This window comes from Stegodyphus dumicola, chromosome 2 (genome assembly GCF_044657685.1).
Source record: "Stegodyphus dumicola isolate Sdum_Otavi_A_Nest chromosome 2, ASM4465768v1".
Taxonomy (NCBI): Eukaryota; Metazoa; Arthropoda; class Arachnida; order Araneae; family Eresidae; genus Stegodyphus; species Stegodyphus dumicola.
Window position 1 is genome coordinate 251,090,842 of NC_140769.1, and position 23,661 is coordinate 251,114,502.

At 33.8% G+C, this 23,661-nt stretch overlaps 1 protein-coding gene across 2 annotated transcripts in view; it reads right to left on the reverse strand.

Annotated features, from left to right (window-relative positions):
- Window positions 1-23,661, reverse strand: part of LOC118198284 (CD151 antigen-like) — a 258,214-nt gene that overhangs the window by 132,996 nt on the left and 101,557 nt on the right. The window lies entirely within an intron of this gene.

The window sequence follows — 23,661 nt, forward strand, 5'->3', positions numbered from 1 at the left end:
TTTCTATGGAAGGAAAAATACAGCGTAGTGAGATCAATCCATTGTCGCATGGTGTCGGCGTGCGGGAACAAATCACCCTCAAGGCGTACCGTATCTCGTTGGTTGGCCAAGTTCAGCAGTGGAGTGGAGACCGCAGCCAAAGGTGTTAGCGTGAGACGAGCAGTAACATCGCATATAGCAGCAAATATGGCAGCCATGACGGATTTGATCATGGCGAACAGGCGCATAACATTCAACAAGATGTATGAAGACACAGGACTTGCGCAAGGAACATTGCAGGCGATTGTGCATGGTGATTTGGAGATGACGAATGTGGGGGCAAAGTGTGTGGACCTCGGACTACGCCTTGCTTGACAAGATGAAGGATGCAGTCAGGGGCCAACATGTTGAATCTTCTGCCGAATTTCATGCAATTGTCCATAGGTGATGCATCAACATCCCCCCCAGACTGGTTTACCTTCGTTACTTCCCAGCCAAAGATCAGAAGTGTAATGACATGTGCGGGGATTATTTCTAACTGATGCACTATCAGTCTTTTGTTAATAAATTGTATTCCACTCTATGTCATTCATTTCTATACGACCTAAATATAAGTAAATAAATAAAAATGTTATAAAAGTAAAAATGATATTATATTTATTTCATTCAAAGCACCCATAAACGTGGTAAATCGCATAAGTCAACCAATTATGACCAAGCTTTAGACGTTGAGCCGATGACCTTTAACACTGAAACTGAATTTGAAAGTCGCCATCGCTGTTTATCTCATAACTAAATGTTGATTGGCTCATGAATAATCACTGAAAGTAAGCAAATTGCTTAAAACAGATTATCAGGTTCAATGTTCCGTCTTACTTTCTTTGGGAACATGCACAGACCTGACTCGGAACAGGGAGCTTACTAAAGCTATGTTCAATAAATGTGGGAAGTAGACAAGATACACAGGAAGGGTATACAAAACCCTTTATTTTTCACTCTTTACAATAATTTCCGTACTTCGGAATACAGAGACCAACTACTTGTGGTCTGAACGTAAGAATATAAAAATATTTAACTAAACTCTAACTTAACTTTGGAATAATAAACGTGGAAGATTGGCCGGATATTAACAGGAAGCCGTATGTAGTACAGATAACTGTTAACACTACAATACGTTTAAAATTATCACGAGGATTAAACCTCTGGCCTGGAAGGCAAACAGCAACTGAGTAAAACTTCTAAGGCAAGCGGCCTGCTTCGACTAACTCCTTCCTCTCTCTCGCTTGGCACAAAGCCACAACTTAAGTACTTGGCGTTCGCCAGACAAATTTTGTATAAATAAGTTAACGCTTTTAATTCTGGCCGGAAGTAGAAAATAAGAAGTGATAGTAAAGATTTAAAATAAAATAAACGTTAGTAAAACTTAAGATCCTTACAAGATATTTAAACTTTTTATATGCAAGTACAGTATGGAAATGCTGATATGGTGCTTAATGAAATTGGCTTTCGTATCGCTAAGGATTTTCTTGAATTTTGAGTAAATATTTGAGAAAATCACTGACGTATCCATTCACAGACATCTTTTCGATCGGTTTGGGTAGACGAGTGGAAGAAAACATCGATGTGCTCTAAATTAAAATTGATACAGTAACTATTTTAATTATTCTGTAACTTATCAGAAATTTTTGGAATTCATCAGCAATTATGCCATACATTATGAAAGTATCAACTATTGTTTCACCAATATATTGAGGTAAAATACCGATTTGAAACTATAGCTTTTTTCTCAGAAATATGTTAATAAGAAAATTGTGTAATGAATTAATTTCACATTATGACACAACTGAAATTCTTTAAAAATATTTTCTACATTTCCCACTTTGGAATCTAACGAAATAATAATTAAAAAAAAACTTATTCTCAAACTAGTCAAGCAAAGGGACCTAAATTTCCTCACTCCCAATAATATTTTATTTTAAACTTCCGTAATAATAAATGTTCACAGTTTTGTTTTATAGAAAGAATTTTAATTTTTGTTTATAAATTCTGAATTTCCGAGTTACAAATAGAATTCGAAATTTTAGAACTATTTCAACCTCATAGAATATAATTCTGGGGGCATTATTGTTATTTTAAAATACAACGCGAATAATTCGCTTGAATTGAATTACAATTTTTTTTAATGGGAAAATATGTTTATTCGTCTGCGAATCCTTTTTCGCATTATGTAATGAAATTAAATTACGATTTCATATTCCATTTCTTCGTTCACCTTTACGAATAATCTTTTCATTTGTTTTGTAATTTTTTGTTTTTTGTAATTGCCTAATTTTATATTATGAAAGTGGCAGCAAGATGATATTATGTCTCGTATTTTTTCCTTTAGCCTGTTTTCTATAATGTAACAAAACTAATATGCATGCAAAGGTTGTTCAAACATTTTTTAGACAATTTTGCTTTGCTATAAAAAACCTCGTCTGATTGGGAATCCTTTTTTTTAACTGCAGCTATATATTTTTATAAGTATACTAGCAGCTTCGTTGCCAGCCTTCGTCTGGCTTTTAAATGTACCAGAAAAATGGCTGAAGGGAACACCAAACGTTAAATTTAAAAACTGCGTAGAATTTTACTCTGCAGAACATCTTCATAAAAAAAGTTATTATGTATAACAAAATTACAATGAAATGAGCAATATCCCTTAATACAAATATTAATTATCCTAATAAATAAATTAACCAACTTCCCTTTGCAAAATCTTAAGAACTCAAATGGTATAAAGGAGGTTAAGAACTTTGTTTCCTAAAAAAATCATTCATAACTTTTCAGTATCTTAAAAACAGTGAAATGAGCAATAAATAACATAAAAGAATACAAAAAACAAAAAATTCTGACAAGCAAAGTATAATTAATGATATTTTATCTTACATTTACAGAGAAAAAATTTACAATGAAATAAGCTATATCCCTTAATACAAATATTAATTATCCTAATAAAAAATTAACCAACTTTCCGTTGAAGAAAAAAATCATGCAAAACTTTTCAAAATCTTACAAATAGTGAAATAAGCAAAAAATAACATGAAAGAAACTCAAAAATCAAAAACTTCCGCGCACAATTTTACTCTGCAGAACAACTTTATAAAAAAAATCAATAAAAATGTATTATATATATATATCAAAAAATGACAATGAAATATGCCAATCTCTTAAAAACAGTGACATACGAAATACGACGAAAAATTGTTGCCAAACCCATATTTCTAAAAGAATGAAACTATTCAAAATGATGCGATTTCATCAAAAATCTATCAACAACAATAAGAAAGGAAAATTGTTGCCAAAATCACATTTTTAAAGATGTGAGATGTGAGAAGTGTACTCGAAAGCTTCATTTAAAAAATGTTTTAAAAATACAAAATATTATCATTTTTCCAAAATTCTTTTTGTAAAAGCAGTCACAAGGATGAAAGTTTAACGTGTCCAAAAATCAAAGAAAAATAAACTGTACATTTAAAAAAATATCCCGTTGAAAAGGTATTAAGCTCTCTTTGTTAAATAAATTCGTATTTAATCGATTTATTGAAACACGAAATTTATTTTAAGTTTGTAAAATAGCTAAGTGCCTACGTTTCATGACGATGTGAAAATTGAGTGTGTAGAGTAAAATCTCGCTTTCCTATAGCCCATTATGTCTCAAAATGACGCGATTTCGTCACAAAACATAAAATAAAAACATTTTTACTTCCTTGTACGAAGTAAAAAGGAAGTATTGTAATCTCGAATAGTTTCAGGCAGCATATTTCAACGAAAATATCCATTTTGACCGCTATCGAATGCAATTTAACGATGTTTTTGCGTGATATCTGTACGTAAGGACAGAATAAAAGGCTCGTTTCCTCCTCAAAAATTATAAAACTGCTTTAAAATAAATTCTGAAGAGAATTTTTTGTGGCGTCTGTACGAACGTATGTACGTACGTGCGTACGAACGTACGTACGTTCATGCGTACGTACGTATCTCGCATAACTCAAATTCGAGTAGCCTCAGAACGTTGAAATTTTGTACATAGGACTTTTTGTATATAGGACATGTAGATGTGCACCTCGTATTTTGGTTGCAATCGGCCGCACCAAACGTATATAGATACTATATTTATATATATATCCACTCTGTTACTCGGCACAGAGATCTCAGTTTCTTTACTCTTATATGTTTGTAAATTGTACATTTTTTGCTTTAAAAATGATTGAATTATGTTGTTCTTATCGTCTGGTTAAGGTTTTTATGCCTTTCGTAATTCTGGAAGCAATATTTGTACAATTATCAACAATTTAAAAGCTGTTTAAGTGCGGTTAAGTTTTAAATAACATGGCGGACATATTTGTTTACATTTGAAACAGCAGAATTCTAGATTTATTGCCAATCTAGAGAGACTAAGCTTCGCAACAACAAAAATAACGCCTTCATTTATTATTGCGAATTAAATCATGCTTAATTCTTTCTGGAATTTTTTCGAGGAAATAAGTGTTTAAGATTTACTTAATTTTTAATAATTAGTAATTTTTAATACAGATATTTTGAGCTTTTATGTATTTTTGTCTTGTCGCGAAGTGAAAACTGAATTAATTGAATGAGAAGTATTCAATCGTCTGTGAAAATCTGTTTCTTTTTTGTTTTGTTAGCTTAATTTCTTTTTTACATCGTTCTAGCTTTATTATAGTATTTGAAAAGAACAAGTGGCAACGATTAGATAATTCTTTAAATGATATACATTTTGTGCATTCTGAGTTATAATATGAATGAAATATAATACTGTTAAGTGAACCTAGTGCCAGAGTGTCGCTATGTTAAACAAATAGAGTGAATTTTAAAGAATGCCTTTATTCTATTGTGGTTTATGCGCTGTCGGCGAAGTAGATTTAATTAAATCCAATAAGTTTAAAAGAAATGTAAGAAACAAATGCGTATAATTTAATATTCCGTACAAGGAAGTCATGTGGTGTACACATCAGATTTTTTATTCTAATTTCGAAAAAAATCGCTTCGAGGTGCACTGGCTCTTGTCTAGATGCACCTATGTACCAAATTTCGTAGCCGCGGGTCTATTAGCTTACGCGCTGCGGATTTTTGCGCTTTTGGATTTTTAAAATGCGGATTATCCAAACGTCGACCTACACCCCTCCTTTTGACTTGAAAGTTAAAATTAATTAAAAGTCAATTAAGAGTAGAAAACCAAAGTAATTTGGGCAAGAGTTTCTAAATTACTTTCGTTTTCTAAAAAATTTGGTTTTTTAATTCTAGTCTTTTACTTGCTTATTTCTCAAAATTCCACTTGTTTAAATTTCTTTTTAGGTAATTCACAACATTTGGTTTTACTTTTGGTTTTGACTTTTATTCTTGTCTACATGGATGACGAAACACGAATTGAATAATTGAAGAGTTAGGTTTGGAGGCAACGTACCCTTGATAAGTCTGTTTCCTGCCTGCTCAACAATTATTCACTTATGCATTATTAAATTTTTTTAGGATTAAAACATTTTTGGAATTATATATTTATTCCTGGATTTTGATACTTGCACTTGATTTACATATGCTCTCAGAATTTAAATGATATTGTAGATTAGTTCACAGCAATAATTAATCATTTATTTGTTTGCATCAAATTTCGTTATTTAAAACTTAATTAACTTTAAATTTGCTTTTTACGAATAGAGAATGTTTGTTAAATTTATATACAATATATATATATATATATATATATATATATATCAACAATATATATATTTATATACTTTTGGTGTGGCTGATTGCAACCAAAAAGACAGGTGCACAAGTATATGTTATAGCAATCCCAATATATTTCAACGTTCTGAGGCTACTCGTTTTAGAGTTTATGCGACATACATACATTCGTACGTACGTATGTATGTACATACGGACGACACGAAAAAAATTCTTCTGAAACAATTTTGAATCCATTTTACAACCCGTTTTATGAAAAAGGTCCTTTAATTTGTTCGTACGTACAGATGTCCCGCAAAAACATCTTTCAGATGAGTTCGAGAGTAGTCAAAATGGATATTTTCTTTGAAATATGATACCTAAACTTTTTTGCAAATAAAATACTTCCTTTACTTCGTACAAGAAAGTAAAAGGAGACCTCTACTTGGACTTGCGCTATTACAAACTATTCCGTGGGAAAATTAAACTAAAAAATTCAAATCTAAGTATTTTAGGTTGAGCAGACAATTAAAGCAGAATATTTATAAAATTAATTTTTTATTAGTATTGGATGCAGTGCGTTGAAAGAATTAATTTATTTGAACAAGCACAATCGCGATGTAAACTACTTTTAGAAAATTATGAATACAGAATGTTTCTTAAGAATGCTGAATGAATAAATTTTGAGAAATAATATGTAGAAATATAAAAATAATAGTAATATGCTTGCACATTAACATGATTGGGAAAATAAAAGGACGAAATTATCTACACGAATTATGATATTTATCAATAATACGAATATGAAGAGCAACATAGATTCTAAAGAAAGGATACTTTCAAAACATGAGTAACACATTGTTGTATTTGAAAGCACTAATACTAAAATAATATAGAATACAAAGTACAAAAATAATATGCAGTTTTCACAAATAATAAACCTAGGCATTCAAATTGAAGACAGAATCATTATTCATTCACAAAGGAATAAATCTAAATAATAAAAACCAGAAACTCAGACTTATTTATCTATTTTTAAAAAAAGTAAGACATTAAAAAGGAACTAGTTGTCTAATATATTATACAATACATCAACTAGTTTTAAAAAAGACAATTAAAAAGATTACTGCTAAAAGTACTGGATTCAAAGAGTTCCGGTGATTTAATATTTGAATTTAATATTTCGAGGAAATGTGTGGCGCTAGAACTGGATTCTATACAATATCTTTCGAAAGGTTTTGGGTATAATAATTTTATTTCTTCTCCTAAAAATTCCTGAAATACCATAAAAAATAATTGAACAAACAAAACTGCTGAGTAATCTCAACCCATTATTTGTTGTTTTGCATAAGTAATTCTAAACTATTGTTGTTTAAAACTGTAAACACACACACTCAACAGCGGCCGAGCGATAAAGCTGTACGCTGGTAGTTCGGTCGCTGTTTGGGCCCACCAGTGGCCGAGCGATAAAGTCGCTGAACACTGATAGTTCGGTCCGAGGTACAAATCCTGTGAACGGGATGGCTATTTGAGGTTTTTTGTTTCCTTCCCCACGTATAACGTGTATACGAGCCAGTTTCCCTTAGAAAATCCTCCACCAATGCATCTTTCCCTTTAGACAGGTGTGACAGGTGACAGCAGGGCCGGACACCCGGACGGCTTTCAAAGACTAATCGCGTATAGTTCGGGACCCGCTCCATCTAGAGCATAACATGTTTACAACATAAAATACCTAGAGTTGCATTACCTACACGACAGGAGAGCATTGCATGGCGACATAACATAGCACAGACATAACATGGCATAGCATTCGACGGGACATAGTATATTATACAGTCATTGCATAGTGACGTAACATATTTACAACATTAAATACACAACATAATGTAACTTACATTACAGGCGGATATAGTATAGCAACAAAACATTGTTAAGCATAGATAAGACATAGCGACATAACATATTGTGGTTACAACATACAATTCGCAGTGTGGCATGACCTATGCGACAGGTGGACATTACATGATGACATATCACAGCTTAGCGTAGACATAACATGACACAGCATTAACATTGCACCATCGTGTGACATAGCATAGAATAAGGATTACATAATTACAGCATTAAATACACAACATAACTTAACTGCATGAAAGATGGGTATAGCGTAGCGACATACCATAGCATCTCATAGACATAATATACATAGTAATGCGGCATAACATATCGACATCACAGATTTACGACATAAAATATAGAGCGTCATATAGCCAGCACGGCATACAGAACATAACCTTGCATATGAACATAGCTTAGAGGCATATATATTGTTGCGTGCGTACACCCGTTCGCACGTTCGTTACGAAATGAATGCACAAGTCCGATGAAAAATGAACAAAAATTTATTATTATCACAACAAAAATGCTTAAATCTTCTCAAATTATTATGCAGTATTACAATATCTCACAGTAGCTATCTTTTAACTACTCAAATGTCCAATAGAACGTAATTCAAAACAGCTAAAGAAAGCTAATCCGCGAATTCGCTACAATCAACAAGAGCAGTTTTCTAAACAACAACAAACTAAGCAACTACTACAAACTGAGATGTTTTCTTCCTTTCATAAGATTTTAAAATCACGCGCTAGAATTTTCCAGTACTTTCTCGAAATCAAAAAGAGATATTTACTTATTTAATGCACGCGCTCTTGTATTTTCAATTTTCCGGCTTAGCTTTCTTTTAATATTCGTCACGCGCTGCACTGCGCGAGAAATAAAACCATTTAATTTATAATTGAACTAACATTAGCTTTTTAAATACCAAATTCGTAACACAGCCCCCTTCCCAAGGACTGCACGTCCCGGGCAGTACAATCCCTCGACAGGAAGCTAAACTTACAACTGTGGCATAAATGCAACTGAGGCATAAACATTACATCACAATATCAAACAACATGAACAATAAATGCAATAACTAACTTAAACAAATCAAATGCTATCAAATACTAAATACAAATCAAATCAAATACACATTTAAAAACATAAAAGACCATGGTCTGATACTATTTACAATTATTTACATTACGTACTATGGCCATAGTAATGAGCTAACCTGTCGTAATGAACGACTTTAGGTTTAGAGTTCGAAGACTTACGAATCCGAACCACGACGTCATTCAGCCTGTTTAGAACTGTGTACGGGCCATCCCAAGGTGACTGTAATTTAGGACAAAGTCCTTTCCGTCGAGTCGGATTCCACAACCACACCTTGTCTCCTTCGGGGAATTGATGTTCAGTAGCTCTTGTGTCGTATCGGGTCTTCATCTTCTCCGTCGCTAAGTTGACTCGCTCTCGTGCAAAGTTGTGCATCACTTCAAACCGGACCTGGAAATCTTGAATATATTCCTCAGACGATGAAGGAGCATCTGGAGGGCGGCCAAACAATAGATCACAAGGCAGACGAAGGTCACGACCGAAGAGCATCTGTGATGGAGAAGAGCTGGTAGTCTTGCGTTTCTTTTCGACCCTAGTATGATTTCAGCAGCTTCCCGAGCTGGATCTTTCGGACAAGGCGTCGGCATTTCCAGGCGAAAATCCTTTTTGAGGATGGATAGTCATGCCATCAGATGCTGAAAGCAGTTTGTTGTTTTTCAAGTCTAAGGAAAAATTGTATTTCCTTAAAAAGTCCAATCCGAGTATGCATGGATCTGTGATATCCGCCACATATGCCATGTGATGGTAGGCGGCACTTCCAAACGTGATGCTTACGTTTAACTTCCCAGTTATGTCGATCTTATCACCAGACGCAGTCTGAAGGGCAACACAGGATGGCGTCCAAATAAGTTTATCTTTAAACTGTTCAGCGAAATCTTTCCTAATGATGGTAACATTAGCTCCTGTGTCAATGATCATATTGCAAGGAACTCCATCGATATTCCCATTAATGGACAGTCCGTTACTGTTGCCACTCACTGTATAAATTTTAAGCGCTTTAAAACAAGGTTTTTCATTATCTGGCAACCTCCGTTCCTCGATATAGTCACTAATTTGTTTACTGCTTCGTTGCTGGGAAATGGTCTTATTTTCCGTACCTCGGAGTGTTCTGCAGTTTCGTCGTATGTGTCCTTCAGCACCGCAGTTCCAGCACTTTACGGTCGGTTTCTTGTCACCAATATTCCGTCTCAAGGCGTTCAGTTGTTTAGTTAAATCGTCTAGACGAGCGGTGACTTGATCTCTTGGCTCTTGGACTTGAGCAGCTCTGACTGGGTGGCGGTCTCGACGAGTGGCTTGCTGGGCTGCCTCGAATTTCATGGCGTACACTAAACCGCTTTTCAAATCTTTAATATCCGCCATTCGCAGTGCTTTCTGTATTTCAGGGTCCCGGATGCCATCGATGAAATATTGCAGTGACAGAATTTCCCTCGTTTCTCTCGGGCACTCCGTAAAGGCGAGGTGGGACAGCCTTTCAACATCCGTGGCGAGTTCCTGGAGTGATTCGGTGGGCTTCTGTTGACGGGATTTTAATTGAAGCCTGCTGTAGTCTTTTAAACATTTCTAGCCAAAGTGCAGCTCCAATGCGCCGGATAGAGCTTCGAAGTCAAGTCTTTGGTTTTCGGGAAGCGTCTGCAGTATATCCGCTGCGTCTGCTCGCAGAGAAGCGGCGAGATGACAGGCCTTAGCTTGGGAATCCCATCCATTCGCATCCGCAACTATAGAAAATTGGGTCTTATACACTTGCCAGGATGTCTTCCCATCATATGTGGATAGCTTCAGGGGTAGACGAGCAGGCATCGGTAAGAATTTAAAATCATCACTCCTGCTCCCTGCCGTCGCTACGAATTTCTTTAAAGTATCGACTTCTTTCGCAACGGCTGAAACCCTATCATCAATTTGTTGCTCGACGGAAGAAACTCGCTCTTCTATATGTTCTTTTACAGAAGAAACTCTTTCTTCTATTTCTTCTTTCACCGAAGAAACTCTTTCTTCAATTTGAACTTTTACGGAAGAAACTTTTTCTTCAATTTGTCCAACTTTATTTTCAACTGTGTCAATTCTGCCTTCCATAGCTTCAAATTTATTTTCTATTATGCAGGTAATTTCTCTTTTCATATCTTCTTGACCAGCTTGAACGGCTTTCATTTCGTCCTTAACGGATTCCTGGCCCAATTTCATTTCCTCCCTAACAGATCTCATCTCTCCTTTAACGGAATCTTCCATCTTCTCCTGACCAGCATCCATCTTTTCTTTCATTTCTTCTTTAAATGAAGCTTGGCCAGCTTCCATCTTTTCTTGGAACGCAGCAAAAGCACTGATGAGCTGCTTCAATTGCTCCTCCATCGCTCTTGTTATTGGCATTCAAATCTCACTTCTGACACCAAAAATTGTTGCCTGCGTACGGGTTCGTTACGAAATGAATGCACAAGTCCGATGAAAAATGAACAAAAATTTATTATTATCACAACAAAAATGCTTAAATCTTCTCAAATTATCATGCAGTATTACAATATCTCACAGTAGTTATCTTTTAACTACTCAAATGTCCAATAGAACGTAATTCAAAACAGCTAAAGAAAGCTAATCCGCGAATTCGCTACAATCAACAAGAGCAGTTTTCTAAACAACAACAAACTAAGCAGCTACTACAAACTGAGATGTTTTCCTCCTTTTATAAGATTTTAAAATCACGCGCTAGAATTTTCCAGTACTTTCTCGAAATCAAAAAGAGATATTTATTTATTTAATGCACGCGCTCTTGTATTTTCAATTTTTCGGCTTAGCTTTCTTTTAATATTCGTCACGCGCTGCACTATGCGAGAAATAAAACCATTTAATTTATAATTGAACTAACATTAGCTTTTTAAATACCAAATTCGTAACAATATTGACAAAACATTTTTATAATAAACAAATATATCTATATATATATATACACAGCATAACATGACCTGTACAGCAGGTGGGCATAGCATAGCATAGACAAATGTGATTGAATATAGCATAGCATATTGTCATAGCATACATAGCCTACACAACACTGCATACAGAAACATGACTTTTTGTGAATTAGTACAAAAAGACAAAAATAGGACGTCAAGGAGTACATATGTAGTGATACCAGGCATATAAATATAGACTTACTAAGCGAATATTTTGCTGCACATAACTTAGCTCACTACATGGAGCTTCTTAGACATCATTCTGCTTGACACAGCTCTTGTCCAAGCGCTTCGAACTTATCCATTATCCATTTAATTTTATTTGTAAGTGCCGGTCGTTTTACAAGAAAGCGCTTGAACGGGACCTCAGATCCATCGAAGCTAATGTGTCATTTCTGTGTTAAAGGGCATTCCACAAGATAATGATCTGGCGACCCTTCATTGCCGCAGACACAGATATTGGTGGTAGATATGCCCCTGTCTTTGAAATAAGACGGGAAAGGTTCATGACCCGTTATGAAGCGCGTGAGGTAGGGTGCGGAGATTAGCCGATCTGTCGTCACTCTATGTATAAAGTCATGAGTTTTCCGGCCTTGTTGGATTGTATCCCATTCCTCCTGCCATAGGCTTAGGGCCGTTTCCCGCGCTTTGCCTTTTAGGTGTGATTTCGGCAGCAAAATCGAAACTTCTTCTGCGTCCCCTTAGACAGATAGCCCTCGAGGCTTTGACGTAATCACATTAGCCATAAGTAGGTCACAGGTTTCGAATCCTGGCGAATAGGCTATCTAAATGTGCGTTTTCGGAGTTTGCTCATGTGAAATGGATATACGAGCCAGTTTCCCTTAAATTCCTTCACAAAGGCATCCCTTCCCTTAGGCAGATAACCCTTGAGTGCTTTACCATAATTAAATAAAGCAAACTAAATCTCGACAATGTTCTCTTAAAGACAGTAAAGAAAAATTCGCCATCTCTTTTAAAGAGGTTTTATTTTGTTGAAAAAAAATTCACCAAAATATCTTTGAAATATTTAATTCACCGACAACAAAGACTTGCATGTTTCAAGAAACAAATTAATTTCAACTACCTTTTTATTACTTGACATAAAACTAAACATAAAAAAAGTAATTTAAAAGTAGCTTTTATTTTAAATATTACGAATCTGTTTCTCCTGGATTAAGTCATAATTTTCTTTTAAGTAACAAGAAATTGGTTATGAAATATTTGCTCATTTTTATTCCATTTTATTATTGCATTTTTTGTTTTATTACAGTTATCATAACTGATTTTTTTCTCTTATGGTCTTTCACATGCCAATAATAATTAATTAGAACAAAACAGTTGAGAAAGTAAGTGAAAATATGAATCCAATTTGTTAAGTATTGAATTCACGTAGTTTTTTAAAAGTGTCTGTAGGTTAATTTAACCGAGTTGTTTAAGAAGTTCTGTTATTTTAATTAACTAAAAGTGTATGGTTCTTTTTTAATATCAGGTTTCACACAGCTTATTTTAAAGATTTAAAAATTTCTTTTTCCTGTAGGAGACTGAAAAGGAGAGTTCATTAACCTTTTTCTAAATTAATGAAAAGTTATTTACGACTGAAAGTTAAAAGCAGGCATAACAAAAATTACAAAGTTCGTTTTTGTAGTGATAGCGTAATTTTGCGGATAAAACGATAAGGAGTTTTAAAATGGTTGGTGAAATACGATAAAGAATCAGCAGCTAGACAGACAGAGAGAGAATGGGCACATCTTATGCGTGCGTATATCTACGTTTGTATATATGTATATCTATCTATCTATATACATATATATATATGCAGGGTGATTCTTAAATTGTTTTTACAAATTAAGACAGGTGACAGTACTCATTTAGATGAGCAATAATTCGTGGTGTGTGATTACGGCAAAGCCTCGAGGCTATCTGTCTAAGGGGAGGGATGCCTTCGTGGAGGACTTTCTAAGGGAAACTGGCTCGTATACACGTTACACATGGGGAAAACCACGAAAACGCCCATGCAGCCAGCCCGTTCTGAAACCATTGGCCTTTAGCCTCTCATGTTGAGCAATAGAGCTCTCCTCAAATGAGCTCTATCTATCTCCATTTTTTCATATGTGCCTGCGTATTGAATCTGAATTTGGCCATTCGGCAAAAAAGCGCCCGTCTGGTTGACGGTCTTACTTGCGTTTATTTTAAAGGTGCTAGGACTTATTTTATAATTAGGTCTTATTTTCGGAAAAACACGGTATACAAGTATATATATAATGGAAAATAGACAATCCGTTTAAAATTAATCCCGCATTGTATTTGGAACAAACCAAATGTAAACGCCAAAAAACCAGTAGCATAGTGGCACACTGATAGAAGAGGGGAGGCAAAATATGGCCAAAAAAAAGGGGGGAAATAAGAAATTAAATACTTCGTTCCATATTCATCAGAAGGTTGGTGCAACGGTGTCCGCCGAAAAAGTCGCAAAGAAATTAACGCAGGGAGAAAACGTCGTGGCGCAAACATTATGGGAGAAAATAAAGCAGTTCTAAAACATCCAGGTACAAAATATCGTCGTCGAAAATAAAGCAGTTAAAAAACTTCGCAGTTTAAAATCATCGTCATCGAAAATATCGTGGTAAAAAATAAAGTACCTGCAAATCATCGCATGATGATAACATCGCAGCCATGACTTTTTCAGGCTTAGATAACTGTGAAAGGTATTCGCATAATGATTTGTGAGCGCAAGATGGAAAAAAGGATAATTTTTACTTTCATATTTTTATTAACTAATAAAAATTACTGAAAATGGAAACTTAATTAAACAAAATTAATGAAACTTCAGTACTTCATAGAATTTTAAACTGAGATAGGTAACTAGCATAGGTCATTAATAAATTTTTTTCGTAACGTTTTACTGGTAACTTTTCATGTAAAGTATAATCTAAAAAAGTTTAGAAAAGGGAAGATAAGTAACTGCATGCCCTTATCTATAAAAAATTGCGAAGTTAATTATGAGATTATTTTCTTCCCTTTTATTAACTTGATACTCCCATAGTGAAAATTATTTGTTTTTTGTTTAAATTTCTTCTTTTGTTTTTTACTTCCTTGTACGAAGTAAAAAGAAAGTATTGTAATCGTGAAATGTTTCAGGCAGCATATTTCAACGAAAATATCCATTTTGACCGCTATCGAATGCAATTTAACGATGTTTTTGCGAGATATCGGTACGTAAGGACAGAATAAAAGACTCGTTTCCTCCAAAAAAATTATAAAACTGCTTTAAAATGAATTCTGAAGAGAATTTTTCGTGGCGTCTGTACGAACGTATGTACGTATCTCGCATAATTCAAAAACGAGTAGTCTCAGAACGTTGAAATTTTGTATATAGGACTGTTATAACATGTAGATGTGCACCTCGTATTTTGGTTGCGATCGGCCGCACCAAACGTATATAAATATATTTATATATATATCCACTCTGTTAACCGGCTCAGTGATCTCAGTTTCTTTATTCTTATATGTTTGTAAATTGTACATTTTTTTCTTTAAAAATGATTGTATTATGTTGTTTTTATCTTCCGGTTAAGGTTTTTATGCCTTTAGTAAATCTGTATGCAATATTTTGAGAATTATAAACAATTTTAAAGTTGTCTAAGTGCCGCTATGCCTTTTTTATATGGCGGCCATTGATGTTTACATTTGAAACACAGACTAGTGGATTTGTTGCCAATCTAGAGAAAGTTTCGCAACAACAAAAATAACGCATTCATTTATTATTGCCAATTAAATCATACTTAATTCTTTCTGGAATTTTTTCGAGGAAATAAGTGTTTAAGATTTACTTCGTAATTTTTAATATATATATTTTGAGTTTTTATGAATTTTTGCCTTCTCGCGAAGTGAGAACTGAATTAATTAAATGAGAAATACTCAATCGTCTGTGAAAAACTGTTTCTTTTTTGTTTTGTTTGCTTAATTTCTTTTACACATCATTCTAGCTTTATTATAATATTTGAATAGAACATATGGCAACGATTAGATAATTCTATTCTTTAAATGGTATAAATTTTGTGCATTATGAGTTATAATATGAACGAAATATATAAGTTAACTGTTATGTAATTATTGGATTATATAACAGTTAACTTAGTTTCCGCTATATAATTATTATATAAATTAACTGTCATATAATTATTAATATTGTTAAGTGAATCTAACACCAGAGTGTCGCTATGGTAAACAAATACTAGAGTGAATTTTATAAAGAATGCATTTATTCTATTGTAGTTTATGCGCTGTCGGCGAAGTAGATTTAATTCAATCCAATAAGTTTAAATGAAATGCAAGAAAAAATGCGTATAATTTAATATTCCGTACAAGGAAATCATGTGGTGTACACATCAGATTTTTTATAAATGTATTAGTTAATATAAATACGAAAGTAAAAATTCTCGTTCTTCCCATCTTGCGGCCACAAATCATTATGAGAATATCCGTTTACAATTATTTGGAAAACGCATGTCTGCGATGTTATCATCATGTGATGATTTGTAGGTACTTTATTTTTTTACCACGGTATTTTCGACGACAATATTCTTAAACTACGAAGTTTTTGAACGGCTTTATTTTCGACGACGACATTTTGTACCTCGATGTTTTAGAACTGCAATGTGTTCTCTCTGCGTTATTTTCTCCCATGATGTTTTGTGCCACGACGATTTCGCCTTGCGTTGTTTTCGTTCGCGACGTTTTCGTCCGCAACGATTTCGTCCTCAATTTTTTTTTTTTTTTTTTGTTGCGACCTCTTCGGCTGTATCCGGTGCAACGGAGGAAGTAAACAAACCAGCTTGTTTCTGAACTGATAAAGACACAAATTAAAGTTTAAAAATTTTAAATTTAAGGCTCTACTCTTTTATGCGTCCTAAGATCACCAAATGTGGCGATATGTGTTCTGCACTGTTGTTTGGCGCGATTCCGTCCTGTGGGATGGTTTGGTGGACGATGCTGTTTGTATGGCAACCCTTTTGACGTTGAAACTTAGAGACGTGGTGGCAAGATTTCAGTCGCGTATTTTAGATTGTGTGCAAAATAAATCTAGTATTAAAAGGTACGATGTTGGAGTTGTTAACGAGTCTTTTGTTCACGGGTGTGTTTATGCGGATAGAAGTGCATTTTTGGAATTTCTGTAGGAGTTAGGACTTTTGAAAACAGAGTTTGGCGTCTCCGAAATGCGGAACTGATATAAAACTCGGACGAAGAATGGTGTTTCTGATAGACTTGTGTGGGTTTCCAGTCAAATGGTTGCTGGTAAAATATGTGTCTGTGAGCGGAGTTTAAGATTTGGATTGTGGTTTTCGTGTAGTAAGTTAACTTTGGAGGAAATTTTATCGTTGCTTTCGAAATTTTGAATCACAGAAAGACATGTGATATAGCAAAATCGTGGTACTTTTGTTGACAGACGTTGTGTGACTGGCGAAATTTTATTCACGTATGTATTACAAGTGCATTTTATTTTATTTATTTATTTTGTAGAATGTTATGTTCATTGTTTTTTTACTATGAATTTCTGTTGTTATCTGAATTGTTTGTAATTTATTTTAGTTATTTTAGTTTTTTTTTGTTGATTTGTGCGTAATGCCTAGATTGTGCAATTCGTAGATGTTTTTTTAAGTTGAAACAGAATGCTGTGTACATGGTATTCTTTGAAATTTATTGTTGTTATGTTAATTTATTAAAGCGAGGTGTGAGTAGTTCGTAGATTCTTTCACTGCCTAGATTGTGCAATTCGTAGATGTTTTTTGAAGTTAAAACATATCGCTGTGTACATGGATTCTTGTCAAATATTTTTGGTTAGCAACTTTAAATCTAAATTTTTTGTTTTTGTTTCGATTTTTAGCTTAAATTGTGTGTTCAAAACGTGGATTTTGAATGTACGAAAACCGCGTTTTTGGAGACATTTTAGGCTTATAGTTCGAAATGTAGACAAACAATTTAGATGGTAATATGGCACCGTGGAGTTTCTCGCCAAACATGTTTGGCGAGAATTTTGGCGACTTGAGAGCGCATATAAGAGTAGTTCCAAATTTAAATAATTTCACAAAACCATTCAAAGTAATCTGTATCTTTATCAGTCAACCTCTTCAGGCGGAAGAGAGCAGTGTAAAAATTGCAAAATTATAGCATCGGAAGCATAAATATATTTTTAAAAAAAGCATAAAAGTATTATTTTGAGCAGACCGAGTCTGAAAACCGACGGGACTCGAACCTCAGTTCAAACTACCAATGCTCAGAAGCTTCTATTGCTCTGCCGTTGGTGGGCCTTGTAGAGACTGTTGAAACAGGAAATGTGAAATGTCAGCTACACCCTCGTTGGATTCGAACCGCAGATCTTTCGCATACCAACTGAGCACTTTAACTGTCGACAGCCGCCAGACAGAGAAATGCTGTTTAAGATTCCTTAAATTTTTATAGTAACTCGTTGCGCAAATGTTCAGTTTATTTTTGGAGATTACTAAAAGATTTTTATTTTCAGAAGCAAATTATTCTGCGCATGTGCATTTGTTCTTCCACTAATTACAACATACACTTAGCTCTATCTACCATTGGAAATTAAAATTAACGAAGATTGCCTTTTGTAGGTAATTAACGGGCAATTTAGCGCGGAATTTTTTCCAGCGATTCATTTTCTTTGTGCGTGCAATTTACTTGCAGAAGTATCGATTTAATACATATGATCGCCATAGACAATAATTAAAAATATATCCAGTTTCACTGACTTCGTTGGGGAATTTTCTTTATAACGTGTTATTTTAGTGTCCTCCTTTTTCCGCGATTCCTATTTCCGCGGTTGTCAAAATCATTCCCGTTTCCGCGAAATCATCAAACTTTATTACCCCCTTCCCAAAGGTGTTACATAATGGGGGGGGGAGCCGAATGGATCTTAGCCTCTCTCGAAAGGCAGGAAAGCAAAATTTTTTAATTTAAAAAGAGGAATTTTTTAAAAGAAACTATCGAAAAATATTTACGATCTCAGATCTTTGCTTGAATGAAGGTAATACTGTATTTAAAAGGAAAGAGAGAGATGTTCAAACTTTGCGATGATTTTGGCAGTGAACTAAAGGATTATTTCCTAAAGTAAAAAGCAATATTCTTCCAAAATTCTGCATAAAGGTGACTTATAATAAAACCTTTCAGAATAAATATTCGTTCTAAAACGACGTTCTTTCTTCTAAAACAACGACTTCTTTGGACTTAATTGCGCTTTTGCAGCTTTTAGTTCTTTGGTTTATGCAAATGCAATAAACTAATTCGATACTGATAACCTTTTTGGTTTTTCGCCTTTAGTTCCAATAATGTCTAAAACATCCATATTGATAAGATGTGAAAATAACAGCTAATATTGTAGGAGAGTTACAAATGGAATGACACTTAAGATTTCAAGAGCAGCCTAAACTAAGACAGGTCTTCAATCTAACGAAGACAACTTATTCACAAAGAAAGTGCCCATCTCTTCTTAATGACTCGTCCTAACATCTCCTGAAGAGCTGTGGAAGGGGAACTGTACTCTCCGATTTCGCGGGAAGAGGAAGAATTTTAAAAAACGCGGAAAGAGGAGTCGCGGAAACAGAACTAATTCGTTATTTTAAGATTAAAATAAAAAGAAGCAATCTATTTAAATTAATCAAACAGCTAGTAGAAAAAAATATAAAAAAATCAAGTTCATTCTACTTAGGGAAAAGTTAAGGAAAATAGGTAGGTTGTGTCCTGACATGTGCTTGACTAAGCTTGTGCTTCACGCTTCTTTTGAATTCAGTTGAATTAAATTACGAATTTTAATATACTATTTAAATTAGATAAATTTGCCATGAAAATGTTGCCCATGAAGCGCTACTATCCAAATTTATGGTGGTGTTCTTACATCTCGCAGAAAGTGCATTGTGCATTTAAATTTGCATATGGGAAAATAAAATCCGCAGACACGATCACACCTCGAAAACTGATGGACGAAAAATGGAAGGAATGTAGAAGCAGTATTTAATATCCGCACACCCAGTTAAGCACTGTCACTGTGCGTAATACGATCTTTAAACTTACCTGCACACATAGTCGATTTTCAGAGAACTGGCTTTCGGCAGAGCATAAGGGTCTTTACTTATCTGTCAGATGCAACCAGTGAGTTACTGAATATGAAAGTGAGGTGTTTAAAAATAATAATCACATTTGGAATAACTTTAATCTTTATTTTTCCTTCTTGAATTTATTGCTATCAAATCATCTGTTTTAAATTTATGCTGTTTTACATTTTTTAACATAATCAATACATTAAAATACAGAGTGTCCCGGACCCATTTTGATGTTTAATAACTCATAAAATAATGAAGATATAAACAAACTTATGGCATTTACTGATGGAATAACTTATATATATTTTCCTTTTCAGGTTTGAATATCTTTACTTTTGTAAATATCGTCTGCGCGTGTGGTTAATTTCAGATAATTTCATTTTCCAGTCTAAATATCTGTACTTTTCTAAATATCGTCTGCATAATCTGGAAGCGCATAATGTTCTCCGACGAAGCATCATTTCATCTTTCTGGCATTTTTAACCGCCATAATGTTCGCATATGGGGATCTGAAAACCCCCATGAATACCGTGAGGCACAAATAGATTCCTCAAAGGTTAATGTGTGGTGTGAACTAATGCACGACCGAGTCATTGGGCCTTTCTTTTTCACAGAAAAGATGGTCTCATCAGTCGTATACTTAGACATGTTGGAAAACTTCTTATTTCCACAACTAGAAAAGCTTCAGCCACATGTCTTTTTGCAACAAGATGGCGCACCACCTCATTGGGGTACCATCGTTCGTAGTTCTTTGAAAGACCATTTTACAGGAAAATGGATTGGGCGAGGATGTCCAATTCCTTGGCCACCCAGATCACCTGATATAACGCCGCTGGACGTTTTCCTTTGGGGATTTGTAAAGAACAACGTTTACAGGAGGAGAGTGTCGAACATTGATGACCTAAAAGCCAGAATTACAACCGCAATAGCCTCTGTGGATGCCGACATGCTTGCCAGTACCTGGCGTGAAATTGAATATCGATATTCTCCGTGCGACGAAGGGGGCACACGTGGAAGTTCATTGACAAGGGTCAAGAAACTTTTTGAGTCTATCTAACCATTTATGTTATTAATTTTAATCTATCTTTATTATTTTGTGAGTTATTCAACATCAAAATGGGTCCGGGACTTTATAAACACCCTGCGTTTTGGAAGATTTATTCACTTCAACTTCTTTCACAAACACTTCTTTGGGGTGTTAGATTATAAGCTAATTTATAACTGAAAATATTTCTTTCTTTTCATGCATTCTTTGCACAAATAAAGACAATTCACGATGCCGGAACGAACAGGGCACAGTATTTTGTCCTATCGAAACAATGGACCTACTTACATCGAAAGGATTGTTCCATTTTAAGAAATAATGTTTTGCCCTGTTTTGTCACTAATTACAAGGAGTAATTATAATTTATTAAATACGATGCAACTACAGGAATACAATTGGCATTTTTTAACACTTCGTTTATGTATACATTGCGTGTTATTTAATTCAAAATTACTTATTGCCTCATGGACTACATTTATGTATCCTCTGGCACGAGCAATGAACTTGAGGTCGAAGCATTACCTTTGTCATGGGATCTTACCTTGCAATTCAAGTTTTATGGTACTTAAAACATGATTCAACATACATTTTTTTAATTTGTTTTTAATTTTATTTATTTTCTGCGTCATTTCCAATGGCTTCTCCACTGCAGCAGTAAAGCTTCTTAGTATTTTTACAAAGCGGAATCTTCCTGATTTTTCCTAAATCTTCTCATGTCCTTTGTATCACCTTTCACAATCCCCTTGTATTTTTGCTTCAATATTAACGGGGTTTCCTCTGTCACAGCAGCATTTGGCTCATGGCGATATTTCAGAAACTGATTTGGCCGACAAATCATGTTCTTTGCCAAAAGCCGCTATAATACCATGCATAAGTCTGTAATTTTTAAAGTTTCTTATTAGCTCCTGTACAATCGCATTTCTCTGTTCAGACCTTAAACTGCGTTATTCCCGCTAGCTTTTCATAAAAAAGAATGAAAGTCAATTGGCTTATAGCATAAAGACTTTATTTTATAAAAGGTATAATTCTAATTATAAAAGGTATTTTATAAAAGGTAAAACAATGTTATAAACCGGATAACCATTTGAATAGGAAGGAAGTAATTATTATGTTACGGATAACTAACATAGTAACAAACAGAGCTAACTGCTGAACTGAGTTCAGGATAAATACTTTACCTCATACTTTTTACTACCTTTCTCATAAACAAAAGTTGAATCGTAAAGTTATGTGTATGAGTTACGATTAATTTCCTAAATTGTGTGAGAAAGTGAAAGTTTATTTGTATATGTAGCATGTTAATAGAATAATCTGTCTTTTTAGAAATATATACATAATACTGACAAACACTAACCAAAACTAAAGTATAAATACAAGTAACATGGGATATTATAAATCTATGCTTAAGATATCCGACTATTTCTGACACCCAAATTTTGGAAAAATAGTGAAAACTAATCTATTTTTAGTGTTATTTAGTAGTTTTATTATAAGTAGTTTTACTACTACTTAAAATAATAGAAACAGGTGATAAACATACTATCAACTTTTTTTTTTAATGTAAGAAAAAATGTAAGAAAGCTTTGGTCTTGTCTTACATTTTGGGTTAAATGTGTGTTAAATTTCGGGAATACTAGACATGCTTCCGCAAAATTATTTATCAATATTTTACATTTATATTTGCCACTTATATTTATTAAGCTATAAGGAATGAATTGGACTAAAATCTAACTGATAAAGTAAAATGTCTATGAAATATAATTGTTTCAATACATGCACTAGCTATTTTTTTGCAAACTTTCTCTCTTTTTAATTACAAAAAGTTTTAGTTATGTACATAGGCCTAAACCTTTAGTCCATTTAATTCACAATATTTCATACAATATTTGTAGAAAGTTTCATAAAATTGTAATAGTAATATTTTAAACTTTTTTGTAACAGGAAAGATGAAACAAATCAAGTTTTTCCAAAAATAGGCTTGATCTAATGCAAACACAAATAAAGGAAAAGAAAATGTTATCAAGTATGAAAATGGAACTGAAAACTCTAATCTTGCTCCCGAGCATTTAATAACAGATAGAGAGGTTCGAACTCATCATTTGAACATCATCAAAAGTATTAAAATGAAAAATTATCATTTTAAAGTTATTAGAAAATCTGTAAACCTTTAGACATTAACTTTCGGGTTTTCAAACAGAAACATCCGGTTTACGGCGTAGAACAAGAACAGCCATAATACTGCCTGCTCCTAATGACAGAAGAGACAAAATAAAAGTAGTGTTGGGAAGTTTAATGTATGAGCTTTAAAATAAAATAATAAAACTTTTTTTGAAAAATTTCATCAAAATTGACGTAGATAGAGTTTTGTCAAAATTGACGTAGTAGGATAACTTAAAAAATGATATAAAATCTGCATAAAGTCTATGATGCAAGAGATATTTTATATTAGTGTTTTGAAGTTGATAATTTCAAATATATCACCGGATTGGTGTGAAAAACAACGAGCGATTCTCATTAATTTAGATAGAAGTAAAATGAACTCTTTAGAAATTAAATGATAACGGAAGGTAAAAAAGTTAGTTGCTACATTTTTAGTAGAAAATTTCAATACGTCGATTTTTTAAGTTTTTTAATAGTTAAATTTTGTTAATAGTGAAAATTGATAGTTAGGGACAATTTAATGAGAGCAGATAAGCTAAAATCTGATTAGAGAACTTGAAGATTGGTCTACTCAATTTAGGCAAAGCGCAATAAAATCTTATCTGTTTATCCTACATTTTAACCTAGTTTTATCCTACATTTTAACACAGCATACGAGGAGATAGAATCAAGAGGCTCGTATTATTTCCCCCCCCCTGCCATTAGAAAT